At 40.5% G+C, this 27,978-nt stretch overlaps 1 long non-coding RNA gene across 3 annotated transcripts; it reads left to right on the top strand.

Moving 5' to 3' along the window:
* The first annotated feature begins 1,818 nt into the window (after nt 1-1,818).
* LOC145495941 (uncharacterized) lies at nt 1,819-14,246 on the top strand. 3 transcript variants are annotated; one of them, XR_014050488.1, is made up of 6 exons: nt 1,819-3,264; nt 4,852-4,939; nt 6,387-6,491; nt 7,291-7,361; nt 8,621-8,706; nt 10,485-14,246. It is a non-coding gene; the product is annotated as an uncharacterized LOC145495941 (long non-coding RNA). The 3 variants fall into 3 exon arrangements; XR_014050487.1 differs by having other exon boundaries at nt 1,819-4,028; XR_014050489.1 differs by lacking the exon at nt 10,485-14,246 and adding an exon at nt 7,898-7,985 and having other exon boundaries at nt 1,819-4,939.
* Nucleotides 14,247-27,978: the final 13,732 nt, after the last annotated feature.

The raw sequence follows: 27,978 nt of genomic DNA, 5'->3' as shown, positions 1-27,978 counted from the left end.
AATTTCCAGGACATTTTCAGTGTTCCTCATCTTTGTTTTGTTTTTATTGAGTATTGAACATCGTGTAGTTGTTTCTCTCTTGAGTTATGTGTTTTTTTTTGTTCAAGTTGGTTTGTGATGAAGCCTAAATTGGAATACAAAACCATTTATACATTCCTCGGTTTTGTTAAAGTCTGGACAAAGGGTAGGATGTTGAACGCGCACGTTACATTCTACAGCTCAGCATGCGATTGTTATAAATTAAAAGTTAGTTAATTAAACGCCACTCCAGCAACTGAATTTAAATTGATTCCTGTGGCAAACAGATTGTCCGGGTCTAATTTTGCCATACTCCAGAAAAATGTATATTATCAGTCGTCAAGTGACCGTAACAAGACAAATACGACTATCTTTATTTTTCCGAAGACGTTTTATTTTGTGTTTCGAAAATAAAAACCAATCATGTTTTTTTGAACGTTTTTTAAAAACCTACTGTTTCCATGGTATTTTCCGTGTTTTCTACCTTTGTTTTGGTATAGTTGAAAATTTAAACACAAACTTTCGTTGTTTTCCCGTGAAAGTGTTTTTTTTTTTTTGCTCAAGGTGGCTCCTGACTGAGTTAGCCTGAATATTGAATAAATATCAGTATGTCAAGACGTCATTGCAACTTCGAGCTTAGCTTATCTTCAAATTTAAATAAGAAGAGGAAGTTTTGATGAAAGGAAGGATACTGAAGATTATACTCTGTAGCCAGACATAAGATGGTTAAAAGTTAGTTAAACGCCATTCAAAAAATTGAATTTTAACTATGCTTCAGTTTTCAGGCGTCAAGTTAAGATTGGAATGATGAATTTTATTAGACGGGAACATGTGGTCTAAAAAACTGTCACTCCTCGTGCGCAGCCAGTCCGAGTCGGCCAACTGCGCGTTAAAATAAAAAACCCCAAGGGGTCAAAAGAAAGGAGGTAGAGTTTGATTCCTTCTATCAAAGACAAAGGCTTCTTTTATAATCTTACTAAGCACAAGGAAATGGTTCTGAAGAAAGTTTGAAAATAGACGTGTTTATTATAGTGTGTTCACAGACGCTCTATTTTGGCTTGAGTAAAGTGTTAACCGTAGGGGATTTGAGTAAAGCCCGAACTCAAGGAGCTCGAAGGGTTGGTCCAGGGAAAAGATATTCCCGCCCTTGCATCGCTCGCGCGCTCGAGGAAAAGTAATTCGTAGCAAAGAGATTAACGTCTTTTGCCAGACTATGGTTTGACTGAGAAAGGACAAGGCCCGAAACATCTGCTATAGACATCGCTTTTAATTTGGCATTGTGTTATTAATATTTACAACTTTTTAACTGTTAACTGTGCCACGCAGCAACTGATCCTTTTGGATTACTGGATACCGCCACAGTAGTACCACGTCCTTTAAAAATACAGCTCGACATCTTTACCAAAAGAAAAGGCAGTGGCTTTAAAAAGCTCTAAACTTATCTTATCAGGAAAAAAAAAACGATTCGTGTAGACGGTCTGCTATAATAAACAGCAGGTGTGGAAACAGCCAATCGCGTGACATTTTCGAGAAACACCCGGAAGATATCCTGATTCCCGTCCCTTAACAGGCCGCCTAAAATTTCTAGTTTTTGCCATAATTATGAGAACCTAATTAATGGAAAAATGACAAAGTCAGTCATAAGAAGTCTCATGCCTGTTACTAGAGTAGTTTTTGAGTTTTCTGCCTTTGGGCATATCCATTTTAGAAGACCGCATTAAGCCGGCTTTGAACTTTTTGACTATCTTCGTATAAAATAATATTCTGTTGATTGAAGATAAGCTATGAGCAGGGGCGGGGTAGAAGACTCCTGAAAATTGCGTACCTGGATCATCCACCAAAAAGCGACGTCACATCCGGTTTAAACTGTGCCGCGCAGCTCCTTTCACAACGCGAAAAAATGGCGTTTCGATTGGGGGAAGATTTTCCCCCATTTGCAAACCATCAGGTTCGTGTCCTTTCTTACTGAAGATAGAAAGATGTTGCAGGCACATTTCTTCGACTTTTTAAGCAAAACTTTCGGCCAAAGAGAACAGTTTAGTATTGTTTTGAAGGAAAATAACGGAGAGCCTTCTGTCATCGAATGGCAGATTTTAAACATTTGCAAAACTTGTGTTGTTCCAACTTTTGGTTCTTATTGTTCGTGATTCGGTGATAACACTAAGTGCAATAGCCTATAATGTTAACAACAACCTGGATGAAGTATTGCTGGCCACAGTTTGCACTGTGTACTACGGGAGCATGTTTAACAGAAGCCGTTTTTTTCTAAAAGTGAACACAGTTGAAGCTCTGTATCCACGTGAGTGTGATGGAAAATCGTACACTCAAGGTTAGTATCCTATTTCCATATCTCTTGTTGAATACTTTTCTTTCTCTGTAAGAAATAATCTATGTTGAGAGCTAGAGTTCATTGTAAATGCGTGCTTTGGGGATATCAGATTTCCCCGAAAAGATCAACAAAGGGGTGAAGCAGTCCAGATGAGACTTTCCTTCAGTCATCCAGTGGTTAATTGTATATTCCTCTTTATTATATGGAGAAGAGTGTTTTACTGGGAACTAAACCACTCGTAGATTCCATACGCCACTTCATCCGGGACCCGAGTGGCGTATTTTCCGTATGTCACCTTTGTGAGTGTCGTATCGTTCAATGACGTCACGATTCCCGCCTTTTGCTTTTGTTGAATTGGTTTCTCCATATAATAAAAAGAACATTACACGTTGGCTCGAAGATATGAATTTTACGTTCTCGTGGCAAGAACAATATCTTACTCGTTCGCTTCGCTCACTCGTGAGATATTGTTCTTGCCACTCGAACATAAAATTCATATCTTCTCGCCACCGTGTAATATCCTCTATGTATTGTCTGAACTGCAATGCCGGCCTGGGGATCATCTTTTGGGCAGTTCAAAAAGAGGGGATTGGCCTGTTTAGGGTTAGCTCCCAATGGTATGGTATATCCTTACCTCTTAACTTTACCCCCGCTTTTGACGGGTACCCTGACTTTTTCTATGAGCTGCCAAGGTAGAAAATACGTGACGTCACATCTTAATGCCCCATCCGGCTGAGGCGACCTCGTTCCCAGGGTTCTCTCTCTACCTCGAGAGCTAGAGAGAGGACCCTGGGAATGATGTTGCGGTGAAAGCACAGTATCATCGTAAATATGGCGGATGAAGTGTCTTGCAAGATGAGACATTTTGGTGTTTTTCTGTTTTTATCTGCTCTTCTGTGGCTAGGTCTTATATTGCGGTAAGTAAGATTTAGTCCTTCAAATTGAAAAGGAACTTCCAGAATAATGTAAGAAGACGGAAGCGTTTTTAGAAGGTGAATTTGAGCACATGGCAATAAAATTTAACATTTCATCGGGACAAATAGCGCCCAAGAGCAAACAGCTGTTCATATTTTTTAATCCAGCTGAAAGCTAAATTGTAGGGCTTTCATTAAAGTTTTGACCAGGAGATAGAGCAACTGGTTTCCACAGGTGGGCAAAACTTCTTTATATTAAAGAAAAACTTTCCTCTAGATGGTTAAACCAGGCAGGCAAAATCATCCTCACATGTAGCCGGTCAATTTGCCCAGTGCTTGGCCCTTAATGAAACTCCCTGTAAATTGTTGATGTTATCCTTGTAATCAAATTATTACAATTCCCTGAATCTGATAATCCTGCATTGTGATTGGCTACCCCAGCAGGCAAAATGGCACTATCTTGCCAGTGGGGGTTATGCACTGTGTCCCACAGGATAAAATTGTTCCTTATCACGTATAATAACTCATATACCCACTTAACATGTTCGGTGAATATCGCTGAATATTGGCCTTGTTCCTTTTTTGTTTGTTTACAGACCTTGACTCTGGTTTGGACCGTAAACATGCAAAAATAGAGCTTGACCAATATCAAGTCATCTTGACCTCATGCTTGGTCAATAAGCCATATGTAATTGGACTGAGTGGAGCACAATTCAGGGTGTTATTGCACGAGTGTAATTTCAAGTCGGACAAGCATGTAGAACACGGTTGATTACTAATAACCCCATCAGTGACAAAGTCTTTCGTATAAACCTCTTTTAAACAAAAACACTTGGTAGTGTTTTCGATAGATTTTTAACACTGTAGGAAACACTGAGAATAAAGCCAGTAAGGCACAAGTAAGTGGTGTGTGAATCCATTATCCAATTACAAAATTTAGTTGTGACAGGATATACAGGTGGACGCCCAAGTGACTGCACAATGAATGATGAGTTATTTGATATAGCTACCGTCAAAACTCGATTATCCGGACTCTTTGGGACTAGACGAAATAGTCGGAATAATCGAGGCTCCGGATAATCAAAAATATGGATATTAATGAAGAACAAAACTTTTTAAATAAAGCAACATTTAATTGTGAAGAAACACTTTACAAATCATTTGGGAAACAATATGGTCTACTGTCCATCTTGACCCACTCAACACCTAGCCAATCAGAACTCATTCAAGTGTTCTTCATTAGTTACGACGTGTGTAAGTGCAGCTTTTGCTCTTTAAAAGCAATAGATGCTATAGTTTTCAAAAGAATAATTATTGCTACGGATCTTGATCATGACTAATAAATATTCCTGACAAAATTGGGACTAGAGAAAAAGTCCAGATAATCGAGAAATCCGGATAATTGAGGTACAGATAATCAAGGTTTGACTGTACAATAATTCCTATATCGCAGAGTACAATATACAAAACAGGTGATATGTAGAGTATGAAAGTTTGCGTAGTCACTTAGACTTACATTACAAATGTCAAATGAATGTATGTAATGCAGTTAATGGTCACCTCATACATGTACATTGTTTGTTCCCACAGAATGAAACACATCAAACTGAAACTCACACATCTGGAGCCTAGATTTTCATGACAAGACATGATGATATCAACATGGAAACTACTATTGGTAGGCAAGTGATAGCAAAAGCTGTTAAAGCAGCTTTTTTAATGAGTTTTTTCTTCAAAACAAAGCCACAGAAGAAAGCTTGCGTTAAATAAATGTAGAATGATACCAAAGAGGAGAATATTATGATAAAGGGACCTAATGGACATGTTAAGATAAAACAACACTGATTTAGCGAGCGAGAAGAAACAAACGCATACAATGTAGATATGCAAGGGATAAATGAATTATTTTCTGAGTGACAGGCTGTCTGTAGGTGTTGGGACTGCAATGTAGTGGATAAAGATGGAGTGCATGTTTCCGTGGGCTTACGGATCATCAAGTTTTTGGTCCATATACAATTAGAAATATGCTATTAAATATACATTTGACGTATTTAATAATGTTAATTAAAAGCACACATCACATCATACCAAAAGTTGTAAAATGTCTGTTTTGTTTGGACTTCAACCTATGCAAACATTGGGCCAAAATCATGATTGCTTGTGTTCACTACTGTAAGTATCCTGTTGTGCTTTGTGTATTTTCTTTGCTAATGGACTTTGCAAAATGACATCACAGAGGGTCCACTGACTATACTTAAAAAATTACCATGTAATGTGCATCTGACATTTTCCTATGAAAACAGCAAAAAGCTGAAAAAACTTGAGAAATTTCAGCTTTTGACTTTTTAGGGAAAAGTGAAATAAAACAAAATTGACTTAAATGATACCCATGAGAAATCCTAAAAATACTCCACCTTATCTGGAGGGTTGGAGTGGTTATAAATATTATTATTTTTGCTACACTGTACCGGCACAAGAACTAATAACACTATGCAGACAAAAATGAAATAAAGTGGGTACTGGTTGTTTCAATGTTGTTCAGCTATTTCAAGAATCTTTTGTTGGACCATGTTTGTGACTACAGATAACCTAGCCGTGCTGCTTATAATGTTGTTGATGAGGGTTTAGCTTCATGTTATTTACATGTAGTTATAACATTTGTTATTGTGGAACTGAACAGACACAGTGGTGATCTACATGTAATGGTCAGTACACTGGACTGCATATGAAGCAGTCTTTGGTTTGTTTTTGGGCAAGACACTTTATTCTCACAGTGCCTCTCCACCCAGGTGTGCAATTGGTACTTGGTGAATTCAATGCTGGGGGTTCCCATTACCTGTACATGGACTAGCATCTTATCAAGGGGGTGGGGGATGGGGGGCGGAGACGAAGTGCTTTTTATCATTTGACATGTACAGTATGCTTCAAAGAAATAGCATAAGCTGCTGTAGTGTTTTGGATCACTTAGCTTGACATAGATTCTACTTTAGCTTCATTGTCAAATCTCTCCCTTAGTAGGGTTCAAACTTTAAAAGAAGCTTATGACTCATTTTTAATTGTGTAGTTTGTAAAACTTAAAGAGATGAAGGCTGTCATAAACATTTCCTGTTTCTTACTATATGTAGATTCAAAACAGACCAGCAACAATGAAAGCTAATGATGAGACATTTGATGTGCTGAGACTCAATATTAGGAGAAAGCATCACATTGAAACATCAGATTCCATACAAGTAAGTCACAATTTCTTTGTGTTTGGTTTCATGTACTACGAATGACACAATGTAGGTGGGATATTTAAACTGATGTTATGTGGCCATACTATGCCTTAACCCTTCGGGCTAGGGTGTACAAAAATTCCTTAAGACTGCAATACCTGGGCTGCTGTTATTGACAAGTATTCTTTTGTGGGAGGAGGGATGCAGTAATCTTATGTTAAGCACACTGGACTGCAGATCAAGAAATCTGAGTTTGAGTCAATGTGTAGGGTCTCTGCATTGTTTTCTTGGGCAAGACTCTTAATTCTCACAATACCTCTCTCCACCCTGTGTACAACTGAGTTCTAGGTGAACGTTATAATACTGAGTGATAACCCTTTGACAGACTAGTATCCCATGGCGGAGTAATTCATAAACACTTATTATCACTTATGTCACAGAGACTGGGATAAGCTTTAGTGGTTTGCATCACTTGGCCTGATGCAGACTTAACCTTAGCTTCTTTGTCGAACCTTGCCCTTGTAGGGTTCACACTGCTAAAAATCAACTGTGTAGTTCTGTGAAACAGACAGACTTGCATCTCATCAGAGTAGAACTACTCAAGATCATCTAATGCAGCAGAGACTGGGATAAGCTTTGGTGGCTTAGATCACTTGGTCTGATGAAGACTTTACCTTACAACTGTACATGTACCTTCATAGTCCAAACTCACCCTAGTAGGGTTAAAACCTTAAAAATCTGATTACTTATTTTTGATTCTGTAATTTGTAAAACTTAAATGGTAACCGTTATTACAGTTCCCATTTCTTACTAGATACAATTCATAACAACCAGAAGGCTGTGTGCTGAGAAAGATCCATATTGCAGCAGTAGATCCCATATCAGGTGAGACTTGGTGTTTCTTTGTGTTTTGTTGCAGAAGTTATCAGTTACTCAATTTTGCATGTAGCTGTGTTAAGAATAATGGAACATGATGCAGGCAGAAAATTAAAACAAATAGAGATGTTATTGTTTCACTGTTCAGCTATTGCATTGCACTGTGTTCTTGGACATGACTCACTTGTAACTCTCACAGTGCCCCCCTTTCACCCAATCATATACCAATAGATACTGGTTGAATTTCATACTGGGCCTAACCCTGCAACAGACAAGCATCTCATTTGAAGGTGGTGGGAAGGGGCGAGTAGAAAGACTCCTTATCAGTTGATGCTACAGAAACTGGGATAAGGTGTGGTAGTTTGGATCACTTGGCCTGATGCAGACTTTACCTTACCTTCATCATCGCAACTCCCCCTAGTAGGGTTGAAACTTTAGAAATTTGATTCATGACTAATTTTTAATTGTGTAGTTTGTAAAACATACAGTAATAGATCGAGGAATTCCGTAAAGGTTAGAACATTTGCAGTTTAAATTCTCGCTAGATAAAAAAACAGAAAAGCAAGGAAAAGAGCTCTATGTTGAGACTCTAGAGGAGAAAGAATCAAATTGAGACATTGGATCCCTTAGTAGGTCAGTCACAATTTCTTTTATGTCTGGTATCATCTACTAGAAATAATAATAATGAGCACAAATTAGGCAGAAAATTAAAATGAATATAGATCAATCGATTGTCTCACAATTGTTCAGCTATTTTAACAAATTGTTGTTATGTGTTTGCATAACTTAGCCTTTCAGGGGTAAGGTGTTCCCTAAGACTACAATGGCAGGGGTATTAATTGTTGTTAAGAGGATTGTTTTGTGGGAGGAAGGACACAGTGATTTAATTACATGGTTAGTGTACTGGACTACAAGTCAAGCGATCTGGGTTTAAACCAATGGTTAGGGTCTCTGCACTGTGTTCTTGGGCAAGACACGTTACTCTCACAGTACCTCTTTCCACCTAGGTGTACAAATGGGTACTGGGTGTATTTAATACTGGATGCCAACCCTGTGACACTAGTATCCCATCCAAGTGGAAGCTGCGGTGATTTGCATCACTTGGCCTGATGCAGACTTAACCTTACCTTCATTGTCAAAACTTACCCCTACAGGGTTAAAAATAATATTATGTAAAAAATGTGATGGTTTACTTTTAATTGTGTTGTTTTTGAAATAAAGAGATGAAGGTTGTCACAAAGGTTAAAACATTTCTTGTTTCTAACTAGATGCAGAAAAAGAAAAGGAAAGATAAAAGCTTTGCTGGGGCTCAAGAGGAAAAAGAATCAATTTGAGACATTAGATTCCTTTTAAGGTGGGTTACATGTAGGTTTTTAATCACTTGATAGTACCTTTACTAGGAATAACTTTACACAATACAAGCAAAGAACTTATTTGAACACAGATGTTATTTCACTGTTAAGATATTTCAAGAAACCTTTGTTATATGGCTAACTGGATACCCTAGCCCTTCAGGGCTAGGTTATACAAACATTCAGTAAGGGCCTATAATAATTGATCTTTTTGAGCCATTGCTAGGGAAAATTAGTTCTCTTATAACCTGCCCATTTTTTGGTTAGTTCAGAGTTATTTCATTTGTTTTAACCTTTTCATGATCCGTAACATCAGTGATGATGTCATCAAGCCAGGCCCATGATCATGTGACTAATTCCAAAAATGCAAAGGCCTCTAGGCATATTACTCTATCGAGATTTTTTCATTGATTTAATATTTTGATTTAAATCCTCATTTCTCTGTGATTTTGTTTCATTTCTACATGTATAAGGTTAGATTTTGACAGAGATTCAAGGTATTGAAAAATCTGCAATATTTTCTAAAACCGGAAGTGTCGCCAATATCTACCGGAAGTAGCCTTATAGCGCGTGCGCAGTTCTCTCTATCAGGGGCACTTTGATAACTTCAAACGAAGCACACAAAAGCCACACGAAGATAACTCTTCTTTTGCGCGTGTTTTTCTGTTTTTCTCTTATTTTGATTTTGTTTGACTGTACTTTTGTGAAACACATAGAAAAAAACATCTAAACTGTAACTGAATATAAAAGCTATTGAACTGTTTTAATTTCCCAGGCTCAGGCACTGGAAGTGAAATTTCACTTCCTCAGCAACGCGCGCGAAGGCGCGCCTAAATCGGTTGTTGGGCCCCTTAAAGGGCCCTAGTCAGCCACACCTTTGTTTTTGTTTACATGCTAGAGTTTGGCTGTTATATTTTATTCGGAGCATGTCGAAACGAAGGAAATCACTGTGAAACTACTGCAGATAATTAAACGTCCTTTTAGGAACGCAACTTATAGTAAAGCTACATGTATAAGATTTCGCTTCACCATGCAATATCAACAATTTCGATGACATCGAAAATAGCGGAGGCTGACTAGGGTCCGAGGTACTGTTGTCGATGATTATTCAAATTTCGAGACAATAGGTCTAATTGGATCAACAACCAATTGCTTTCCGGTTCATGTATCAATGCTTCCTTAGCTATTAAGTCTCGTGTGTGATAAGCTTAAAATTTCTCCTGACATTCTCAAACATAATCATGAAGAAACAGTGAAGAGGATATACATGCCGAGAGTAATCTCAAAAAAGAATTGTCTAGATAGATCAAAACCAGTACGGAGAATTTGTTTTTTGACTAAGAACTCTGAATAAGGACAAAGCAATGAGAAGAAAGGCTATGAACTTGACTATATTGTCTTGATATTTCACCAAATTCTTAGAACGAACTAGTCTATTAAGCACGCATAAATTATTCCTCAGGAAGAAAATGCAAAAATTAATATTGCTCGTTTAGTCAGGAACATTTTTTGCCGTTGGAAGTAAAGGTTAATTTTAGAATGCTATATTTTGGCCGGTGCCATTTATTTCGTGTTGCTGCTTGTCCGCGTTTTAAGTTGTTCTTGATATCATTATGTAAACTCTGTGTATTTCTATGATGATGATAAAACCAAACGAGTGCATTCCCAATGAGAGAATTAAACTGTAAACTCAAGTCCAGAATACACTTCATGTATATTTTGTTCTTTGGGTGTCAGTATACCCATTGTTAATTGGACGTTTTATTTATCTTTCTTTCAGCCTGCCATCTCAAGTGTACGTGCAGCGACATTAACGTGGAAAGAAACAAAGCAAAGCAAAGAACTTCGTTTAGATGTTTCTTCAGTGGATCGCGTTTTAAATGTAAGGTAGATTTACCAGACAAAGTTTATCTCGATTGAGTTTCTTGCGACAAGATTGTTAGGGCGGAGCTGGTATTAGTGATTTTACAATATAAAACTCAAGAGTCAAAAGAAGGCATTGGAATTACTCTCAAATTGTCTGGTATCTAAAAATAGAGTAGTGGTAGTCAAGAGTTAACATTGTAAGATAATGGTTTGACACTAACTATTTTTTTTTACGTTTTGTTCAAGACGTTTCGGCTGGTGCTCGAGCCTTCATCAGTTGAAATACTAACGTTAGTACGCGTGATTCAAAAAACTGTACGTCGAACGCGCGCGGAGGAAAATTCCGCGTGAAGTTTCAAGAAAACGTAGCGCGAGACTTATGCGCGTGCCAAAGACTTGTAGACTTCTGGGATGGCGATGTGGTCATTTCCAGTTTGCGGATCCTTTATTGAAATCCAGGGCCGGGTTGTTCGAAAGCCGGTTAACGCTAACCCAGGATTAAAAGTTAACCGAAGTATTTATTTTTCTTGCTTAAAAATGTTTTTTACTGCTTACCTTTTGTGTAGTTTGAGCTTAGTCAAACTCAAAACTGAAGGACAAACAGTATAAACAGAAAACCTCACTGAAAAGTTACAAAACTCAAATCAAAATTCGCGCTAATCCTGGGTTAGCTTAATCGGGTTTTGAACAACCCGGCCCAGGCTTCCAAGAAGAGACTGTGAACAGTTTGTTCCCGCGACCGAAAGCTCAAGAAAAGGTTGACCGACCACAAACTGGCACAGTGTACAAAATCAGTTGCACCAGCTGCAGTTTGTATACTACGGTCAAACTGAACGATCACTGAAAACTCGGATTACAGAACACAAAAGGGCTGTTTCTATGTGCGACCATGGCTCCAAGATCTCCTGCCATGTCCTCGAAAACAACCACAAAATAAATGAGGGAAATGTCAGAGTTGTTGGACACGAGGCCAACTTTCACGAGCGACTCTTCTTGGAAGCCTGGATGTCAATGAAGAATCCGCAATCTGGAAATGACCACATCGCCATCCCAGAAGTCTACACGTACAAGTCTTTAACACGCGCGTAAGTCAACGTTGTCGATCCACTTAAAATTTTTCCTGAAATGATTTCGACCAAAATGATGGCTACCAAGGCTAGGTATTGAGAAATATATATCAGTCATTCGAAACAATCCTTACAACGAAAGCTTCAAATATACTGCCACCTCGCGAAATTTCTATCTCTTCTTTCGTTCGCCGGGTCGTCATATCATCCCTCTTCGCCATTAGGCCATTTCCTCTCCTGAAAAGAAGAAAATAATGAGAAACATTAGCTTTTTCTCGGGTCAAATTCATTTCCAAGATACACCATTACTACCAGGGCGAGCAGCGACCAAAGCTCGTATGAACCGACTGCACGTGGTAACGGTTTTCAATTTTCCGGGAGCAACACGCAACGAGAAGAACAGAAAATATCAAACAAATTCAGTTCAAACATCTTACAAACTTGTCTAAAATTATTTCTTATTAACCCTTTACTGAAACGTTTCTTCCCAGCCTTTGCAAAACTGTGGCTATCTGGTTTACGGTACGAAGCAATGTGCAGCTCGAAAAATTCAGAAAATTGCGAGCGAAGAATTGTTTCGTTCGGTGAAGAGCAGCAAGATTAAAAAATGTTCTCACCATTAATATTTTGAATCTTCAATCTCGTCCTGCGTTATCTTCTTCAAAGGAAGAACATGGCCAGATCCGACATCACCAGGAGTACATAAATCCACGTCTTCACAATATGACCAAGTATTTGGTTTGAGTGCAAATTTCACAAGTAGTCATGAATATTGATTACAAACTTGAACCAATCACTGACAAAAGTGTCACCGCATATTTTCACGGACTTAAATTCTTACGCAAGACTATTGTGTCACTTCAAAACTATCAATTTCACTCTAGAAATTTGCATTCTTAGGCTTTGTTAAGACAGTAATACGTAAAAGTAAATACCTTTGTAAAGACTGATTCACGTGGCCATCATATTTCGTTAAATAAAGATAGCTGAGTTATTGATCGATTTTTGAAGGCTTTTAAATTATCCCCTTGTGTGATGTTTGATATTTGTATAACTTTATTACTTTTAAGTGTTGTCATTTAATGAAGGGAGCCACTGGAAATCATGGTTCCCTTGTGAGTTCCCACTTACTTACCCTTTGCATTCGCATCCCAGACAGCTTTTAATCGTTCTTTTCACCTTGCACTCCCATGTGTATTTCTTCCTATCTTTCTCTTTCTGTTTCTCCGTCTAATCCCTGCGCTTTACCCTACACACAAAGTCGTTCATTCATCTGTGGGTCTCCCTCACTTATGGTGTGTTTCGTAACGTGTTTGGTCGTCCTTTACGTCGTGACCTCCCTAGGCCTGTTATGCGCTTCACGTGCGTTGCCGTGGATTTTCCTGCGTTCGGCTACGCATTTCCTTGTGCTTTAAGCTATACACATCCCCGAGTTCCTTGCTATATATGTCACCCATACTTTGCTGTGGGTTTTCCAATACCTTTGCTTATGTCTTACACCATGGGTTTCCACTGGCATTTCGTCATCTGTTCCCTATGCATGCTTCGCGTCCATAAACTTTTCGTCCTGCCTATTTCCCGTGCGTTTCGCTATACGTTGTTCCATGCGTTCCTCCATACGCAACCCGGGGCCTTCCCCTTCAGTTTCCTAGTGATCTCTGTGCATTCACTGTGGGTCCCCCATGTGCTTTCTCATTCGTTACATTCGTTCATTGTGCGAATCGTTTAATTCATCTCGACGCGCGCTCCCAGTGTTTCCTCGTGTTTTTGGTTCATTTTTCCTTTCATTTTTCAATGAATTCCTTGATGGTTTTCCGGAGGGTCCCTGCAATATTCGCCATACCTTACTTGTTTGTGATACCGCGCGTTTCATATACGCTCAATGGTACATTTCCTTGTACATTACTCTACACGTTTCTTGTTCATTCGACGTGGTTTTCCTTCCGTTTCCCCTTTCGGTTTTGTTTTCTCTGGCCCTCCCCTGTGCGTTCCGACATACGTAACGTGTGCGTTCTTTCATGGTTTCTCAGTGGGTTCCCCTCTACGTTAGCCTTGCACTTGCAGTCCCACATGCATGTAATAGTTTGTAACTGTGTGATCCCTCCTCATTTTCTTTAACATCTGATGTGATTCTCCATATAGCTCCCTTTATAATTTCCGTGCGTTCCGTAGGCCACTTCGTGTCTTCCCCAGGGGTTCCCGATCGGGTCTCCTCCAGTACCATAGCCGTACATTGTTGACCCTTGCGTTCCCTCATAAATTTACTCGCGATGCCCCCCTCCCTCGGTATACCTTCCCTAATATCCCTTATATATTTCGTCGCTGCCTGTTCCCAGGGTGTCTCATATTTTTTATCTAGCTTGTCATTGAAGTAACTGAATATTTTAGAGTCTTTAACTAAATCGTCGAAGTACTCGACAAAAGGCCTAGCTGAATGTTTTACAAGGCTTCGGTACCGCAGTAGCGAGCACCTTAACATCAGTCTGGAGGCGCACAGGCTCTCCCCACTCCTTACGCTTCCTTCCGCGTAGTTTACCCCTGCACCTGCGTGGAAGGGCTCGAACAAAAGAAAAAATTAACAGCAATGTATGTTTTGAAGTGTAACTTTAATCGTCAACTAGAAAAATCATTCTCGTTGTCACGCAAAAATACGCTGTTGTGTGACAGAGGGCCACAACCGGTCACAGTTGTCTCCCGAATCGATTCTCTGGTTGTCCTTGTATAACAAGGTTGCATGGAACAACCATGGGGTCGCCTGTTTCTGTTGTTTTCGCAGAAGTTGTGATGCAACACGTGGAGGAACGCGCCCTTGCAACTTGCCGACAAACGATACCGCTTTGGTTACGCTACGTTGACGACACCTTTACCGCCGTTCACAAAGACGAAATTGACGATTTTCACGACCACCTAACGAACAGAACGCCGACATCCAGTTTACTAAGGAGATCGAAGAAAATGGAAAACTTCTTTTTCTAGACTGTTTGGTAAGCCGTGACAATTAAAACTGCGAACGACAGTGTACAGAAAACCGACGCATACCGACAGATTTCTTGACGAATCATCCTGTAGCTACAACGCGACTTCACACAAAGCCACGAGGCGAACGCAACTAGTTTGTGACACACCGGACAGCTTACTTGACAAAAACAGATACCTTGAACGGGTTTTTCACAAAAAAAACTACAACGCTGACTTTGTTAGACGAAATATTTACCGACCTACTGGAGCGAACAGGAACCTAACGCCTGTTACTACAGTGAATATACCTTACATTAAGGGCACTTCTAAGACCATCTCACGGATCCTACAGCCCTACAACATCCGTGTAGCCCACAAACCTACAACTACGTTACGACACTTACTGACCAACGTGAAAGCCAGGGACGAACCTAACAACAGACAGGGAGCAGTTTACAAGATCAAATGCTCCGACTGCCAGGTTTCCTACATTGGTGAGACTGGCCGAGAAACCTTAACACGAGACTGACTGAACACAAACGAGCCACGAGAAATGGTGATGCCAACAATCACATTGCTGTACATCATCAACTGACAAACCACAACATTGACTGGGACTCTGCTCAGTGCTTAACCTACATTACAAACTATTTTCAACGACCGACTCTGGAAAGCTGGTACACCAACCTAGAACAAACACCACTTAACAGATGACAACAACTACCGGCGCCTTACAAACGACTTATCCATGACGGAAACGAAACCGACAAACGGACTTCCAACAGACCGACTTAATTTGACTAACAATAGACGGACCAAAACCCGACCAATTTTACTAACAATAAACGGATCGAAACCCACCAATGACTGATGACAAACTTTACACCAGTCTTTTAGCCAATACCGTCATGGCTAGACTGACCAATCATGTTTAAGGTGGCCGAACACAGTTTTCGCGTGCGCCTCTGCTGATGCAATTCAGCGCGCGCACAAGGATTGCAAAAACAAACATGCCGTCAATAGAGCGATCATTTTATTTACTCAACGCCCGCACTATTTGCGCTATTTTTCTCTATCATTGAACGCAGTGTATTGATGGCTTTAGTCTTTTATTACAAGGATATGTTAGAAAAGGTAATGACGCAGAGAACCCAGCAATTCTCAGCTTTTTCTTTGTTACTAGCGAAAGAACCCAGTTAAATGCAGCGTATGCGCAGTTGCTCGAAAAATTGAGACCGACTGCTTTTGCAGAAACTTGCCGATTTCTAACGATCCAGTCGTGAAACCACGTGAATGATCTATCGCAAAAAATCTCAATTTTGACAAAGGGAATTTTTAATAATACAGAACATGCAGTGAAAACGATTTACGGTAAATTACGAAAATCGCCTATGTCAAAATCTTTTTGTTGACAGAAGGGATTTAATGTCAATTCGTAGTGGGCAAATGATGAAAAAATCTAATGACCAGCATTTTTTTTTTTAAACAAACAAAAACCATTTTTTAAGCCTTGTTTTTAACCAGACCGTTGTCTTGGCAACAGCACACACCTTAGCCAAAATGCGAGAATAAACCCTTCTGTGGTTAACCTTGACTCTTGCAAAAAACGGACGCTAAAGCATAAATAGCTTAAAAGTAATGGGGAATTAGGCATATGCTATTGAAAACTGTGTTCGGCCACCTTAACGGACCAGACTTATAACATCATCGACTGACAAAAACTATTCACTTGACTCTGAAGATGACTTCCGCTCAGGTTGTCGAAACGTCAGTCACCAACAGCAGTTCTTTTCAGAACTACCCTCACCCGGACGATCACACTATACGAACTTCTTTTACTTTTCTAAAGCGCTTAGCTATCTCTACACGATAGCCATACATAGTCATACACAGCCCCAGTAATACAAAGTCATACACAGCCCTAGTCATACAAAGTCATACACAGCCCTAGTCATACAAAGTCATACACAGCCCTAGTCATACAAAGTCATACACAGCCCTAGTCATACAAAGTCATACACAACCCTAGTCATACAAAGTCATACACAACCCTAGTCATACAAAGTCATACACAGCCCTAGTCATACAAAGTCATACACAGCCCTAGTCATACAAAGTCATACACAACCCTAGTCATACAAAGTCATACACAACCCTAGTCATACAAAGTCATACACAACCCTAGTCATACAAAGTCATACACAGCCCTAGTCATACAAAGTCATACACAGCCCTAGTCATACAAAGTCATACACAACCCTAGTCATACAAAGTCATACACAACCCTAGTCATACAAAGTCATACACAACCCTAGTCATACAAAGTCATACACAGCCCTAGTCATACAAAGTCATACACAGCCCTAGTCATACAAAGTCATACACAGCCCTAGTCGTACAAAGTCATACACAGCCCTAGTCATACAAAGTCATACACAACCCTAGTCATACAAAGTCATACACAACCCTAGTCATACAAAGTCATACACAACCCTAGTCATACAAAGTCATACACAGCCCTAGTCATACAAAGTCATACACAGCCCTAGTCATACAAAGTCATACACAACCCTAGTCATACAAAGTCATACACAACCCTAGTCATACAAAGTCATACACAACCCTAGTCATACAAAGTCATACACAGCCCTAGTCATACAAAGTCATACACAGCCCTAGTCATACAAAGTCATACACAACCCTAGTCATACAAAGTCATACACAACCCTAGTCATACAAAGTCATACACAACCCTAGTCATACAAAGTCATACACAGCCCTAGTCATACAAAGTCATACACAGCCCTAGTCATACAAAGTCATACACAACCCTAGTCATACAAAGTCATACACAGCCCTAGTCATACAAAGTCATACACAGCCCTAGTCATACAAAGTCATACACAGCCCTAGTCATACAAAGTCATACACAACCCTAGTCATACAAAGTCATACACAACCCTAGTCATACAAAGTCATACACAGCCCTAGTCATACAAAGTCATACACAGCCCTAGTCATACAAAGTCATACACAGCCCTAGTCATACAAAGTCATACACAGCCCTAGTCATACAAAGGCCTAATCTGGGACCTTAAGTCGCCGTAACTTAAGGCGACTTTGGGCGATTTAAGGCGACTTTAGGCGACTTAAGCAAAATTGGCAGAAAAAACATCGTGACTTTAGGCGATTTAAGGCGATTTTAGGCGACTTAAGGTGACTTAAGGCGATTTAAGGCGACTTAAGGTGACCTGAGGAGACTTTATTTCACTTGAGTGCTATAAATTCAAACTTAGCAACACTCTCTCCATATATCTCTTGCAATAAACCAATATTGTACCAATACTGGTACATAATTAAGTCACCACAGTCTCAAATATCCAGGGCTGGGTTGTTCAAAGCCTGATTAAACTAACCCAGCATTGGAGGGAATTTTGATTACTTTCATTTTTTGTAACTTTTCGGTCCAGTTTTCTGTTTATGTTATTTGCCTTTCAGTTTTGAGTTTGATTCATTTTAAAACTACACAACCATAAGCAGTGAAAGATATTTCTCTTCAAAAAAAATATATCACCTGGGTTAGCGCTAACTGGCTTTCGAACAACCCGGGCCAGATTTCAAACCATTAAGAAAAATACTATTAAAGAAAGGATTACGACAACACTGAACAGTTACTACTATAAGAATAATAATAACAATAGACACCAGCAAGGTAGCATGAATATTAGTGAAGATATCACAATAAAAAAATCAAACAAAACTAATAAAAATATATTCACAGTCACAAAAAATTTAAATTTAAGATATCTTGATTTACTTTGAAGTGTTTGTAAATTTTCATCAATTATTCAAACAACAGGGAAATTTAAATTAATTTAGCTCCTTTACATGCATTTATTTTACAATGCTTCCCGAATTATAAAAATGGTTATCCTGGTAGACTTATCTGCCATTTTTGGCATCTCCACTGTCAATTTCAGTCCTTTTCAGGGACCCAATCGATTTGATGCTCTCCTGCCTCAGTCAGGCAAAATATTCCAATACCATAATGAGTAGCGCATGCTAAGTTCCTTCGTAAGAACACGTCCTGTCAAATTTCACCAACTACCTGTCAGGTTCCAGAAAACTTTGATGACCCTGGCAGTTTATACAGTGAATCGATTCTTTTTAGAAGGTTTTGTTGATCAGACCACCAGAAAATACACCTTCCAAACTTTCACTAGTTTCCACCTGAGAAACTACAAATGCCCAGAACGACATTTTCACAACGAAATACTAGAAATTGATACATCGATACCAGACACACTGGTCACCGCCATTTTGATTCTCCCAGTAACCCTTGCACCGCTAACTGGTTTCCATGCTTCAAAGAGACAAGATATCTGTGCCACGAAAACTCGAGTTCTCTTGCTAAGTGTTCGGGTGATTTCAAATCACCCGATAATAAATTACTGTCTTCAAATATTTCGGAGAGTATTAGTTTGGCGTTTAGTTTTTTTTTTTTTTCTTGTCTTTTGTAAACGCCTGTCGGAGTAATCATACTCGCGTGAGCGCGAGTCGGTCGCGTGAGCTCGCGTACTTAGTCACGGGGCCAAACTAAGTCACGTGTTCCAAACATACCCCTGGCGACCATGTTTACTGAGAGTTGATCACAGAGAATTTTCTGTACCATAGCTTTCGATAGTAACAGTAGCGCAGTCCACGTAAAGTGTATAAGATTATGTGAATACCTGGCTTCATCATGTGTACGAAAAGGATAGATAAACATTATGCTGCAAGTTGGTTCGTCCAATTACGAAATTCTAACGTTTACAGTTGGTCGAATGTGGAAGTAAAATGCAAACAATGATTTTTGCTGGAGAAATGGCCCACTTTTGTCACTCTTTTACACTGGGTAAGTAAAGTATTTAAAGTGTAAACTCAATTCGGGTCAATTGACTTTGGATGACCATATTTTTACTGCTCAGTGTAAAAGTGACTAGAAAGAATTGAGCCTTAACCCACAAATCTTTGTGTTTTTTTTTCTTTTCATCTAGAGGATCTGGAACACCTCTCACTGTTGTTGTTTATTAATTATACACTGTAGGTCCTCGGAAGATTTGATTCAGAAATACCGTACAAAAATTAATAAGCTTAAATGAAGTTATTGCAGTATAGTCATTTGTTATATCCTTCCACATTTAATATATTTCCTGATGACAACACAGAGTGTCATCTTAATTATTAACTCTTTTACAATGAAATACAAGGAAAAAAAAAGAGAAAACTTAATAGAAATAAAAAGCCATCTGTGAGAGAGTATACATTAGATTGTCATTCCTATTTAAGTGTTGTCCACATGTAGAAATTATTCCTGCTAACATGGGGGCTAGAGAGGTGCAAGACTATAATAATATTAGGGTTTTTTATGTATAAGGGAGTCACGGCCTTGTAATTGTCGGGTCCTCAGCTTCTTAAAGGACCCTAGTCAGCCTCTGCTATTTTCGATGCCATCAAAATTATTGATATTGCATGGTGAGGCAAAGTCTTGTTGCTCTACTGTAAGTTTTGTTCCTGAAAGTATGTCCCTTTATCTTCAGTAGCTTCACAGTGATTTTCTTTGCTTTGACATGCTCCGAATAAAGCATAAAACCCAACCTCTTGTATGTAAACAAAAACAAAGGTTTGGCTGACTAGGGCCCTTTAAGGGGGGTTTAGATGGCTCCAATGCTTTGGGAACGAGTGTTAAAAAAAATTAAAAGCACAACTATCGAGGTTACCTCTGCTGCACCCTGCCCCCCCCCCTGTCCCCCCCTGTTCCATATCCAGTACCCATTTACACATCTGGGTGAGGAGAGGCACTATGAGGGTATGAACACAATGCAATGATCCACTTTTGGGGTCCATTGCACCAACCATTGGGTCATCGTGCTTCCTCCTCCATAGGGTTAGAGTGGAGTTTACCCTAACATGACAGTTACGAGTCTAATAACCTTCTACATGGGGCAATTTGAGTGTGTTGAAACCTTTTTAACATTGCGTAACCGATAGCAACTTAAGGCAACTTTAGGCGACTTTGGGCGACTTAAGGCGACTTAGGACGACTTAAGGCGACTTAGGGCGACTTAAGGCGACTTTAGGCGACTTAAGGCGACTTTAGGCGACTTAAGGTCCCAGAGTAGGCCTATAAAAAGTCATACACAGCCCTAGTCATACAAAGTCATACACAGCCCTAGTCGTACAAAGTCATACACAACCCTAGTCATACAAAGTCATACACAGCCTATACAACTGTCTATACACGATAGCCATACAGAGTCATAGATAGCCCTGCATATTTCCCCCCGCACAAGGCCATTCTATTAAGTCTTTGCTGATGTAGTCGTTCTAGTATACAACTTTACGTAAAGAAGGCGTCACGCTAGACTCAACTTGACTAAAAAAGATTAAAGAGGTAGTGAAACTTAGTGAGGCCTTATGCGTCCCATGGCGCAATGAGGACAGATGATGATGAAACTTAGTAAGTGGTGAAAGTTTTAGTCCTTCAGGTGTAAATTGGAGGAGATTTTGCCTCTGAAAAACTGCAATATTTCTGCCCAAAAGCGTAAATGAGCTCATAAGTTAACTGTAAAATATTGAATTTTTAAACCCGCATTGCACATAAACGAAGTATTTAATAGATCGCGTTCAAACTTCGAGTCAGTTAATTGTGCAATGATCTTTTAATATTCAGAGTAATACTTTTGCAGTTCGATCAGAAACTGAAGGGCTTATCCTAATAACGTAAATATTATTTAAACAGAGATTCCTCTACAAAGCCTTTCATAACCACACAAAGCCACGAACAGCTCCATATAGCCATCCGTCAGCACACACACTACAGGCTGTTACCTAGTACTACACAGTCATATACATGGTCCTATATTACTACTCTAACCACAAAACTTTTATTTACCTCCACATTCACCATCGTTTAAGTCATTAGAAGCCGTATATAAAACGTAACGAAGTGTTCAAGCGGGTTACGCTCTCCTACCGCTATACCTATGTCTCAAACATAGCGTTCGCTACAGTTGAAATCTGCTGTCGAAGGACGACTCATACTTCATTTCCGGCGATCACAGTATTGCTATTCCTCCAGGAGACAGAATGCTAGTCCATCATAACTTACTCCCTCCCCCAACTGCACTTTGCCAGATAATCTTAACAATTTACCGGGGACCATTTATACACCTGAGCGGAGAGAGGCCTTGTGAGAGTGAAAAGTCTAGCCTGCGTCACAGACAGTCTGAACCGCCGGTATAGTCCGTCTGAGCAACGGCTCCCAAAAGTTTGTTCTGATATCCCGCAGTCTGTGTATCCATTTTTGATTGGCTAGTTTCTTAGGCACTTTCTGATTGGATAATTCTTGCGAAAGCGACCACGTCACTGTCACGTAATGCTAAAAATAATTGTGTGCGGGTTTCCCAAGAACATTTGTACATTATTACACTCCAAAAGCACATGGTATTTATTATCACACACTTCATGTGAGTCACACTAAATATATATCATCTAACCACGACTTCGTGTAAGTCGCACGGGATATAACATCTCCCCCTTTTCGCAGTTGTCTACACAGTCCACATACAATAAAATAATAACACAGGATGGCAAAATCCAATTCAATGTTCCAGAGTCTTTGAATCAATCAGAACCAGAGTCTTGAGACTTAATGTGACTAATTAATGTTTAAAACTAGTGGGTTAGTAGGTTAGTATGCTCATAACAAAATATCAAAGTTTATCTAATTAATACTGCAGTTCAACTCAATTGCATATTCTAAATGCTTCTGGTGTCCGATCAAAATTAATGTAAACATGTCACGTGACGTAATCAGTCAAATAAGCAGGTCGACCTCGCTCTCGTCTAGGCCTAGATGACTGTACTCTGGGAGTAGGAGAGCTGGAAGTAGAACCTTCTTCTGTCTGAACTGTAGGAAGCTCTTCCAACTGTTGGTTGGCATGCCCTAATGATCCGTTTGCAACAGTCTCTTCAGCAGAATCACTTTGTTCAGGGATGGCTTGGACTGGACTGCTGGACTGGACTGTGCTTGGATTGCCAGAATTCATAAGTAGTGTTTCTCTCCAATCCTCACTATCTTCTCCTTTGGCACCTTCCTCATGCATGATAGCATTAGCCAATTTAAACTGGCTTGAATCTCGGGTTATCTCACGACCATCTGTAACTCGCCTTGCCATGATCGTCGAACCACTAATTCTGATAACTGTGTAGAAGATAGGCTCATAGGCGGTCGACCATTTATTCACCTTCTTTTGTCTAAGTAGGACATAGTCTCCCACGCAGAAGTTGTGTTCTTTGATATTCACGCCATCGCGTCTCATCTTCTCTTTATATACTCGGTCTTTCTCGTCGATCAGCTCATCCTGCTCACTTCTTCCTCTTGGTACTGTGTGATCAAGGTTGGTCCTAATAGGCCTATTCGACATAGCTTGGTATGGAGTAACCCCAGTGGCAGGGTGAGGTGTGTCCCTATATGCCATCAACATATCACAGACAGCCATATTCCTGTCAAGTCCGGTTTTTCCCTCGAGATGGGCGATTTGTTCCGTCTTGTTTAACACTTGCATAAACCGTTCCACCTGGCCGTTGGCTCGGGGTGTTCTGGTGTCACACGATGATGATCAAAACCCTCTTCTTTTGCAAAGGTTGCAAACTCTTTCGAATTAAATGGCGGACCATTGTCAGACTGCACTCGTTTGGGTACACCGTGATGAGCAAACATTTTCTTCAACTTCTCTTTAGTCGGCTTCACTGCTGTTGAGGACACCACCTCTACTTCCGGGTATCGGGTTCTTTGATCAATTGCTACCAAGTTGTAATGACCGTCTGGGTAAGGTCCTCCGAAATCGATTGAAATCTCTTCCCAAGGTTCCTTCGGGATCACCGATGGTTTGATAGGTTCTTGTCTGCGATCTTTGGTAGTAACTTGACAGTCAAAACAATGACCTATCATTTGGTCAATCATCGCATTCATGCCGGGGAACCAATACTTAGCCCTAAGCATCTGTTTCGTCTTGGTGGTTCCCAGCTGTCCCAGCTTGTGGGCTGATCTGATGACTTTCTGCTGTAACACCATTGGTAAAACAATTCTTTCCATTCTGAATATCAGACCTTGTGCTTCGTAAATTTCGTCCTTAATCGGGTAGAATGGTGCCAGGTCAGCATCCTTCTTGCTGGTCTCCCAATTACCTTTCCTGATAGTTTGGCTCAGTTTTTGCAAAGCTCTATCACGATGTGTTTCTTCTCTAACTCTGTCTAGCACCACTGCATGCACCGTTTCAATGCTTGCCTTCAAAATCTTCTCAGTGTCATTGTTTCCAACAACTGGTAATGGGTGCCTTGACAAGAAATCTAGAGGGTCAGCCTCATCTTTACCAGGCTCGTATTTCATTTCAAAGTCGACATCCTGCATGTCCATCACCCATTTCTCGATCCGGGGGGGGAAGCTTCGCCGTTGGCTTATTAAACAATGGCAGGAGTGGTTTGTGTGCAGTAATAATCGTAAACCTGGGTGCACCAAGAAGGTAGATAGAAAATCGATCCTTGGCCCATTTAACACATAAAGCATCCTTCTCTGTCTGGCTATACCTCTTTTCCACATCAGTCAGAGTACGACTTATGAAATGCACTGGTTGCCAGCCCCTGGCAGATTGCTGAAAAAGGCCAGCTGATAAACCTTCATTGTAACTAGCTTCGACTCTCACCATGATTGGTAGCTTGGGGTTGAAGAATGCCATTGTATCCTTGCTGGAGATGTTGGCTTTCAATTCTTCAAATGCATCATCTTCCTCTCTTCCCCAGTGAAACTTGGCCTCCTTGTGAGTAAGCTCTCTCAGTGGTTTCGTGAGCGAAGCATACCGAGGTATAAATTTGGTTAGATAACCAGTCATACCAAGGAAACTTCTTACCTCTGCCTTCGATTGAGGGGGTTTGCACTCATGGATGGCCCGTACCTTCTCCGGTGTAGGTCTTAAATCACCCTGGCCAAATTGGTAACCATAGAAGGTGATTTGTTTCTGGCCAAATTCACACTTAGGCTCGTTGAAGGTGATTCCATAATCTTCAGCTTTCTGAAATACTGACTCCAGTGTTTCATTGTGTTCCTTCCAATTGCTCGCTCCAATCAAGATGTCATCCCTCTGGTTAAGACATTGGGGAATGTCGCCAAAAACTCTGTACATTGCCTCATCAAACAGATCTTGTGATGCCTTTGCACCAAATGCAAGCCTTTTAGGTCTAAAATTACCCCAGGGGGTGCTGAAGGTTGCCACTGATCTCGATTCTGGGTGTAGTACTAGCTGGTGGTACCCCTGTCGGAGATCCAATTTTGTCCAGATAGTGCAATCATGGAACTTGTGAATGAAATCTTCCACTATTGGTGCTTGTGAGATCCGGCTCCTTTCCATGTACTGGTTCGGAACTCGTAAGTCAACACTCGCTCTGATCATGTGTGGTTCCAGCTGGTCCAATCGCAAACCTGCAAACCTCGGTTTTGGTTGCACCACCAAAGGGGAGCACCAGGTAACTGGTTCATCGTCAGGTACTTTCTCGAAGATATCTTCTTGAATGCCTAAGTCCAACCACTTTTTCAGCGGCTCTTGAAGATAGTATGGTACCTGCCTAGGTTTCTGTGCTACCGGCACTGCTCCGGGTTTCATATGGAATCGGCTTAGGATCTCGCCACCATTCTTCTTGTCCTCTATCTTGCCAATACCTTGAAATAAATGGCTATACTTGGTGATTAAATCTTTCATATCCTGTTCACCTTCTGCCTGTTTAACAGTGTTAGCATTATGTCTCTCCACAGATATGGCCAGATCATTGGGCTCAGCGAAGCTGCCATCTGGTTGAATCTTCAACATTCCTAATGTTATTAGTGTTTCCTTGCTAATCAGTGGAGGTGATTGGATCCTTCCTGACACTACAACAAATTTGGTCGGTTTCCCACACGTCTCATTACGAATCACGGTTTGAAATTCTCCTTTGACCTCGAGTTTGTGCTGGAGAGTACGCAACTTGACATTACTGTTTGCAAGGATTGGCTTGTCATGTGTTCTGTGGCTGAATGCCTTAAACTGGTGTTCGTCCATAATATTAACATCCGCCCCACTGTCAGCTTCCATCAAGACATCCACGTCATTTAATCTCACCATAACAGTTCGATAATCATCACCATTTTTGCCAATCACTCTTATCTTCTTGGCCTGCTTTAAGTGTTGCACTGCCTGGCCGAAAAAATCATCATCCGAGCTCGTGGATTCTGCATCTTCAGTTGTCTTCTTAATTCTCCCACTGCTTTTCCTTTTACTTTGCTTCTGTCTTCTGAACTTGTGGCTACGAGTAATCTCAGATTTGCATACAGAGGAGAAATGGTTCAATTTGTGGCATTTATGGCATTTCTTACCATAGGCAGGGCAATCTTTCCCTTTCTCATGGACTCCAAACAATCCACAATATTGACATTTGTGCTTTTTCCCAGGCCGCTGTGTTTCGTTGGATCCATTGCTTTGTTGTTTGGAGTATTGCAAATCGGAATGCACAAGAGAAACATTCTCACGGGAAACATTCTCACTTCCCATATCTTTCATTTGCCTCGCAATATCCTCCGTCTGGCTTGCTTCGGTCAGAAATCGCGTTAGATCCCACGTCTTGCTAATGGCTTTCTCAATCATCTTCTTGTTATCAATGGTTTGAATTATGTGCTCCAAAATTCTCTCGTCGAATGTAGCTCCAAACTCACATTCCTTCGCTTTCTCTCGCAGCCTTGCCGCGTATGCACTTGTGGTTTCACCCATGTGTGGCCTCATTTTCAAAAATAAATACCTCGCTTGATGCTTATTCTTCTTTGGAGTGAAGTGATCATTCAGCTTAGTACGCAACTTCAGGTACACATCTTCCACCTCTGGATCCGGTAGGCTCTTTTCTAATCGAGCTATCTCTTTCCCGCCGTAAATTATTATAGCATCCTTCTTATCGACGGCCCTCGTAATTCTGAAGTATCGGAATTCTCGTTCAATTCCCTCCAGCCATTCTTCCCATGCTTTGCCGACGCTGTTCGCTTCGTCGGGGATGATAAATGGCTGTGTTCGAAGGTTTCTAGTCTCTGTGACGACTTGAATCGCTTGTGCTGCTCCACTTGTTGCTGCTGTTTGTTCCGTCATAATTCTCTCTTGTTTTTCTCCTCGTCGCCAATGTAACACTCCAAAAGCACATGGTATTTATTATCACACACTTCATGTGAGTCACACTAAATATATATCATCTAACCACGACTTCGTGTAAGTCGCACGGGATATAACAACAGTATTGCTATTCCTCCAGGAGACAGAATGCTAGTCCATCATAACTTACTCCCTCCCCCAACTGCACTTTGCCAGATAATCTTAACAATTTACCGGGGACCATTTATACACCTGAGCGGAGAGAGGCCTTGTGAGAGTGAAAAGTCTAGCCTACGTCACAGACAGTCTGAACCGCCGGTATAGTCCGTCTGAGCAACGGCTCCCAAAAGCTTGTTCTGATATCCCGCAGTCTGTATATCCATTTTTGATTGGCTAGTTTCTTAGGCACTTTCTGATTGGATAATTCTTGCGAAAGCGACCACGTCACTGTCACGTAATGCTAAAAATAATTGTGTGCGGGTTTCCCAAGAACATTTGTACATTATTAAACGTCAGATCTTCTTCGAGTTGGAAATAAGATGTCTGCAATAACAGAAGAAGATTGACAAAAAGCGTTCAAATCCGTGAGAGAGCAGTTTGAAATCGATAATCTTCTACCGGAACATGAAAACTCGCTTCGCGAATTTCTTGGAGGTCAAAATATTTTTGTAAATTTGCCGACGGGCTACGGGAAATCTTTGATTTTCCGGTGCCTTCCGATCGCTGCCGATGCTCTGTTCGAAAAGCGGTTCCACTGTTCACTTTGTAATATCGCCATTGCGATCGCTTATGGAAGACCATATTCTCTGGCGAAGCCGGACAGAGATAAATATGACAACCGTAACAAGAAGCAGCATAACTTGCAACAGTTAATCAAACAGCCGGGCCCGGCGTAATAATACAAAATGCAAGTAACCAACATGTTCGCGGAATATTTCAAACTTTGTCTCTCCAGAGCTAACTTTTAGAGAGCTTAAAACATATCCTGCAGTACAAATGAGCCAAAAAAGACTGGCACGTGGCAAAAAACAGAGGTGTCAAACTCTTACAAATTGCAAGCGGATAACAGCGGAAACCACACAGAACTGTGACCTCTAACGGCTCTACGCTTGAAATATCCTCCTAAAAACACTGGATTATTGCTTAGCAAAATATTCAAAGATCCCCCTATCGTATCATA

The sequence above is a fragment of the Orbicella franksi genome, chromosome 8 (genome assembly GCF_964199315.1).
Source record: "Orbicella franksi chromosome 8, jaOrbFran1.1, whole genome shotgun sequence".
Taxonomy (NCBI): domain Eukaryota; kingdom Metazoa; phylum Cnidaria; class Anthozoa; order Scleractinia; family Merulinidae; genus Orbicella; species Orbicella franksi.
This window is presented reverse-complemented; position numbering and strand designations above follow the sequence as displayed.